This window comes from Arachis hypogaea, chromosome 11 (genome assembly GCF_003086295.3).
Source record: "Arachis hypogaea cultivar Tifrunner chromosome 11, arahy.Tifrunner.gnm2.J5K5, whole genome shotgun sequence".
Taxonomy (NCBI): Eukaryota; Viridiplantae; Streptophyta; class Magnoliopsida; order Fabales; family Fabaceae; genus Arachis; species Arachis hypogaea.
The window spans coordinates 42,209,356-42,216,314 of record NC_092046.1 but is presented as its reverse complement, the minus strand read 5'-3'; the positions used below and the strand labels follow the sequence as shown (position 1 = coordinate 42,216,314).

The following is a 6,959-nucleotide window of genomic DNA, read 5'->3' as shown; positions in this document are numbered from 1 at the left end:
GAGATGATAAATTATTTATAATTTAATTAAGTTCAAGTTTTGAAAATAAAAAAAGATATTTTTTATAAATTATATATAATGAAGGGTATTTTAGAATAGAAAGTTGTGATCAATTTTTTCAATTTTCATACTCCCATTATATATAGTATAAATATAGATAGATAACAGTATAAATATAAATATTAATGTCTAATAAAATTTATTTTAATATAATTTTGCCCCCACAACTAAAATTTTCTAGGTCCGTCACTAACTCTACCCTCTATTACACTGGCTCTAGACTCATAACACGTTCGCATACGTGAGAGCACTTGGCTGAACCAAATGCTCGCGTATGCATGATGTTTTTGCGTACGCATGCATATCAGGTTTTCAAAAAGCTGATATGCTGTAGAATTCAGTTTTTCAACCCAATTTTTAAACTTTTATAACTTTTTGTACAAAATTCATTTTTCAACCATTCTTGAACCATTGGATAGATTATTAGATAATTTTTTATAAAAATCTACTTTCGTTGAATTTTCAACTCTGAGGACCGAGTTACGGCCTGCCAAAGTTGGTCAAAAATCAGTTTTCAGAATTTACCAATTTTTTCGAAGGTTCACAAACCACGTTAATTTTCACTCAATAAAATAACCCCCCAAGCCATTCAATTCAATCATTTACAGTCAACCAAGTTTAAACCTACTCAATTCACATACTGTAACTTTAAATCATTAACTTCACATCTCAATTTCAAGCATAACATTCCAATAACTTACCGAACTTACCTTTCACGGTCTCTGGCCCAAAATTCAAAGCCTCCAGCCCAACATTCATCAATTCAACTCATAATTCATAAATACACAATCACTAACTAAATTCATTATGAACAATACATAAATTACACATATTCATTCCATCCAATACACAATTCAAACTTATTTTTAGGGGCATCTGGTCTAGGATTTCATGTCACATTACATGGTATTTAAATAAAACTTAAACTATACCTCTAGGAAGCCAAGATCAACCCTTAATTTTGGATTTTACCAAGGTTAGGCTCCAACTTTCACCTCCACCAAGCTCAAGCACCACCAATGATCAATTCACTACCTCTAATTCTCAATCTACATTAATTTCACATAATATTCACAATATTCAATAACTAGGGCTTTATAAAACTTCATAAACACATGAAAAAGTGGCTCTTACCTTTACCCATTGAATTTGGTGATGAAATCCAGCTATAGCTCATAATAGAGCACCCCTAAACCATCAAAATCATAAGATTTCTCAATACCCAAAGCTCAAACTCGAATTTGTCATGTACAAAAAAAATGAGATAAGAAAATAAGAAATTCTCACCAATCTATTCAGATAAAAATGTAGAGGATGAGATGGGCTTTGCGTGACCGCAAACGGTGCAATGATCGGAGCTCCAGAGATGAAGTTATGGAGTTTTGAAGATCAAAGGGGTTAGGGTTTCTCTCTTCTTCCCTCTCTTCTCTATTTCTGCATGAAACACAAATGAAGGGGGTTTTAGTGCTGAACTTGCACAAGTGTATGGCTTATATAGTGTGGGCTTGGGCCTAACTTAGGCCTGGTTCACTCGGTTTAGCCCGTTGGCCCAATTTTGGGCCAAAACCTTTAAGACTAGTGTCTTAATGTGTATTCTAACTATTTTCATTTACCCAAATTATGAATTTTAATTTCTTAACCCTCCTTACTCATAATTAATTTCTCACTAGCTATACCGGATAGGTTTAAGCCAGTACGGTAAGCTAAAATACTAGAACACATTTTACGCATTTTTCTGTAGAAAATAATATTTTTCCACTAAGAAAAATTTACTGAATCCAATTATCATAGTTAAAATTTCAAATTATGAATTCTAAATTTTCCAACCCTTTTGTCCATATTTAATTAATTACTTATTTAATTACGATTTAACCGAATTTTTTACATTCTATCAACCTAATTAAAAATTTTGTCCTCAAAATTTAGTTTCTTGTGAATAAGTGCGGGTAATCCTTTCTCATGTCTATTTCAAACGACCAATCATGCTCCTCAATTTCGGCTTGACTCGAAGCCACCTTAACCAATTGAACTTCTTTTTCGCGGAGCTTCTTAATGCTCACATCATCAATCCGAACCGGAGCAACTTGAAAAGTCAGATTCTGCTTCAATTGAACTGACTCAGAATCCAATACATGGGTCACGTCCGGGGTATACTTCCGAAGTTGCAAAATGTAAACCACGTCATGCAAGTTTGAAAGATGTGGTGGTAGAGCCACTTGATACGCCACAGAATTGATCTTCTTCAAGATCTCAAATGGGCCTATGCATCAAGGATTCAATTTCTTTATCTTGATTACTCTTCCAATACCTGTCGTGGGAGTGACTCTCAGGAATACATGTTCACCTTCTTCAAACTCTAACGGCTTTGTCCATCGATCCGCATAACTTTTCTGATGGCTTTATGCAGTGAGGATCCTAACTCTAATTCTCTTGATTTTCTCCGTTGTCTCAGCTATCAATTCGGAACCTAAAAAACTTGATTTTTTAGGTTCATACCAACACAGAGGCGATTGAAATTTTCGTCCATAAAATGCTTCATAAGGAGCCATCCCTATTCTTGCATGATAACTGTTGTTATAGGCAAACTCCACTAATGGCATATACCTATCCCAACTTTCTGATTGATCCAACACGCATGCTCTCAACATATCCTCTAAAGTTTGAATTGTTCTTTCTGATTGTCCATCCGTTTGTGGGGTTTAATTTTCCTTTTAGGTTACATAATTACCATATTTTTGTCATTCTTTCTTAAATATCTTTACCCTATATCACTCCAAAGTTACCATTTTATCCTTAAACTTTTTTATATGACCATTTTATCCTTCTTTAACATATTTATACTTTTACCCCAAATCTTTATCATATTTTACAGTCTTATCCCTATATTTATCATATTTTTAATTTTATCCCTATAGTTTATCAAAATTATATTTTTGCCTGGAACTTTATTTTATTTATATTTTGACCCAAATTTTTTTATAACATTTTATTTTTATCCCTAAATTTTTTATATTTATATTTTGCCTGAATGAGTATTTGTGATGAATTATAATTGTTTGGAACTATTTATGATTGAATTAAAAAGTTGATGATGATGGTTGAATTGTTTAATGCCCTTTGGAGTCAAAACGAAATTATATGAAAGTTTAAAACAAGTGAGAAAACTTGTATGAATTTGCTCAAAAATAGAAAGTGAGAGTTTGAATGATAAATAAATTATGCACCCAAAGAAAGAAGAATAGGAATTAGAAGTGAAAAGAGAATAAAGATCAAATAGGCAACATAATGTAATTTAGTATTAAAAAAGATAAAAAAAAAAGGCTAGACACTTATTTTAAAGGTTTTGGTCTAAAATAGGGCCAACGGGCACAAAATTACAAATGGGCCCAATTGGGTCCAAACCCATGATATATAAGTCCTTCACTCAACCCCTTTCAACTAATTTCTTTCCCAAAGTGAGAGAGAGCAACGCACAAGAGAGAAGAGAGGTGCCTTAAAGCACTATTCATCCCAAACTTCAAACCCACATAACTTTCAATCCGTAACTCCGATTCAGTCACTAATGGCGACCACTTTTTTGGTCGTTAAATTGGTCATTGAGAAAATAGGTCGCTAAATAGCAACTAACTTTTTGGTCGCTAAATTGGTCGCTGATAAAATTGGTCGCTAATGCCTGACTTGAAAATCTAAAATCGGTCGCTAAATCAGTCACTGTTACTAATTTTCTAATTATAGATTTTTACAAATTTCACATATATCACTATTAAAACTTGATTTTCATAAGTAACTATATTTCAACAAAATATAAAAAAATCAAACATAGATCAATTTTTCAAATAAATACAAAAAATATTCACAATATCTATATCAAAATATAGAAATTAAAAGAGACAAAATTCATAAATATATCAAATTTATGATCCATAATCCAAATGTATATTGATGGCTTTATAGTCAATGGCCCCAAATGAATGCAAAAAGCAAGTAAAGAAAAAAATTCTATTTACATAAAGTAAAAAAATCCTTGAGAAAACTAAGACAGACCCTCTTCCATGCCTCCTTATTTGGCTCCTAAAGTGCAACCTTTCTCCCTTGCTTCCACAGCCAAAGTATCCTATCATGTTACAAATAATAAATTAAAATCATACTCCAAATTTGTCGAACATTTTAGTCTCTAACAAATTTAATTTTCCAAATAGTCTTCATATTAATTTTTGTTTTGTAGCCAGAAAAATATGTATATAGAACTAAAATAGAAGATGGAACAACTACATACCATAATGTAATCTTTTTTAAGAAGGAAATCAATAAGGTGCAACAGAATGCCTTTAGAGTATTTAGGATGGCCTTGGATTCCCATGATGTGATCTCCATATCTAAACATCTCAATTCCAGCTTCTCTGACCAAGCAATCATCTCTGCCTTAGTTGGGAGCTCTTTTACCTAAAATAATTAAATCTCATAACATCATCAATTAATTATATTATAAAATCTTAGAGTAAACATATATAATTAGACACACATGCATGATGCAATAAGCATAAAAAACATAGATGAAGGAATGTCTTAACCTACATCAAAACCCAAAGAAATCAAATGTGTGATCTCGGATACTCATATAACAATGGCCAAAATAACTTAACATACTTATACTACATAGATAAAGGATGCTTTATACTCCTTCAAATTAACAACATTGCACTGCTACTCCAAACCACTCAAAGATATTCTAATAAAACATTAAAAATGGATCTCACTCACTAAAGCAAATTAGAAAACCCTAATGTGATTAAAAGAAGGTATATCCTGGCATAAAAACCAAGATTATCTTATAAAATTGAAAAATAAAATAAAATAAAAGTGTCATTCTATCCAAGATAAAAATTGTTCAACTCAGAAGCATGTTGCAATACCTGTGACAACAATAGCCTTACCACCATCTTTCCGTGAAGCATCATCAAAACTCTCCTTCAAACTATGCAATACTGGAGAAAGAGAGGAGGTGGAGCAGACATAATACAGGTTAACCACATGATGTAAAACAGAGAATCATAGAAAAGAATCTGCATAGTGAAAGGTCAAGATTCCAAAGAATGCTATTGCATTATCCTTAATTTTGAGAATAGAGCAACCCAAGCATAAAAAGCATGTGATGAATTCAATATGCATTAAACTCCACATCCTCTAGTGTGGACCATTCTCAATTAGAGTCAACACAATTCAATTGTTATGGGAAATAAAAAGAACGCACGCACATTGTTGGAATTAATAGCATCACTAATCAATTTATTAATTCGTTTGACTTGATAAAGTATTTTAAGTCACACTTGGCATAATATTGGCAATTAGAATATATTTAATCATTAAGCATTAGAGGGAGAACAATATTTGATTATTTTTAATCAACAATAATATAATAAGCAAATCAGAAATGGATCTCACTGAGTTTTCCTTCTTGTGAACAACAACAACTTCTACACCGTACGATAAAACGTAAACATGCCCCATATTCAATCATTTATTAACCAAATCCTTAGTATGATCTATACATAAAATTTAATTTTATGGACTGAGTATAATATTTTAATGATTAATTGCTTAATCCACCTCATCAGCAGCAGCTTTATCATTCTTAATAATTACAGTGACTTTTTCCCCATCATCAAGGTTTGGGACTTCATATCTAACAAAATTAGGACTATTGTTCCATATAATCAAAGGGTTCTCCTAAGTTGCATTTGATCCATTAACATTCTCCTTATTATTGAACCTTGTTTTCTGAGATAAACGCAATGGCAACAAACAAATCCATACAATTACAATAAAAGAATACTAAAATAAGTATAACAACCAAAATTAGGTGATTATGCAGACAATAACCAATAAAATTTGTAACTACACATTAACAACATTCTTTCTCAACAAACCATAGTACTCCTTAATCCTCATTTTCAACTAAAGAAACATCCAATTAATTAATTAGTTAATTAATAATCAGTATTAAGTGGCAAGTGGTGAATTCCTAATCTCTTAACTTCTTACCAACTGAGGCCAGGCATCAATGACACATGCTTCCATGGTGTTTAGCAAACACTCATATTTTCCACGCTGCACCAAGTCCTTCCTCAGATTGTATGCAACAACAAGAAGCAAAGTTTTGCAACAAAAATTGTATGCTTGTTTTTTGATTCGAAGTACAATTTCAAAATCAGTAAAAATAGAACTATTAATTACATATAGAAAATTGATCAAACATAGCAAAACTCAAATCGACGGGGAGAGAAGGAGAATACCTTCTTGTGACGGAGCAATAAGGAAAGGCGATGTGTGTTAGAAGCGGTAGCGGAGAGTGAGATTGAGATCTTGTTAGAGTGAGATTGAGATCGAGGTGAGAGAAATTATAAGAGCTTGACAGTGGGAAGAAGGTGATAGTCGGTGAGCCAGCGACAAAGAAGGTGAAAGACGGTGAGCCAGTGACGAAGAAGGTTGAAGGCTTCAGGCAGTAGACGACGAAGGTTGAAGGCTTCAGCCAGTGACCAAAAGAACCAAAGACGAAATTTTTTGTTTTGGTTGCTAGATCTGTTGCTAAACTAAAAAATAGCGACCGACTTCATTTTAGAAAAAAAAAATTAACGGTCGCCAAATCAGTTGTTATTAGTGACAATTTTCGTTCGTCGCTAAAATTGGCCGTTGAATAAAAATTATCGGCCGTTTTAGCGACTTTGGTCCTATAAATCTTATTTCGATTGCTAAATCAGTCGCTGTTAGCGATCAATTTTTTCGGTCACTATTCTAGTATTTTTTTGTAATATTTTAGTAGTATAATAATCAACCACCAAAATAATAAAATATGTTTTCAACAGAATAATAAATACTTTTTTCGACATTGTAATCAAACC

The 6,959-nt window shown here is 32.3% G+C and overlaps 1 long non-coding RNA gene across 2 annotated transcripts; it reads right to left on the bottom strand.

Annotated features, from left to right (window-relative positions):
* Window positions 1–3,935: 3,935 nt before the first annotated feature.
* On the bottom strand, window positions 3,936–6,647 carry LOC112720755 (uncharacterized). 2 transcript variants are annotated; one of them, XR_003162360.3, is made up of 5 exons: window positions 6,354–6,647; window positions 6,103–6,236; window positions 4,974–5,045; window positions 4,337–4,503; window positions 3,936–4,174 (listed from the first exon to the last, which is right to left on the bottom strand). It is a non-coding gene; the product is annotated as an uncharacterized lncRNA (long non-coding RNA). The 2 variants fall into 2 exon arrangements; XR_003162361.2 differs by having other exon boundaries at window positions 6,103–6,180.
* Window positions 6,648–6,959: the final 312 nt, after the last annotated feature.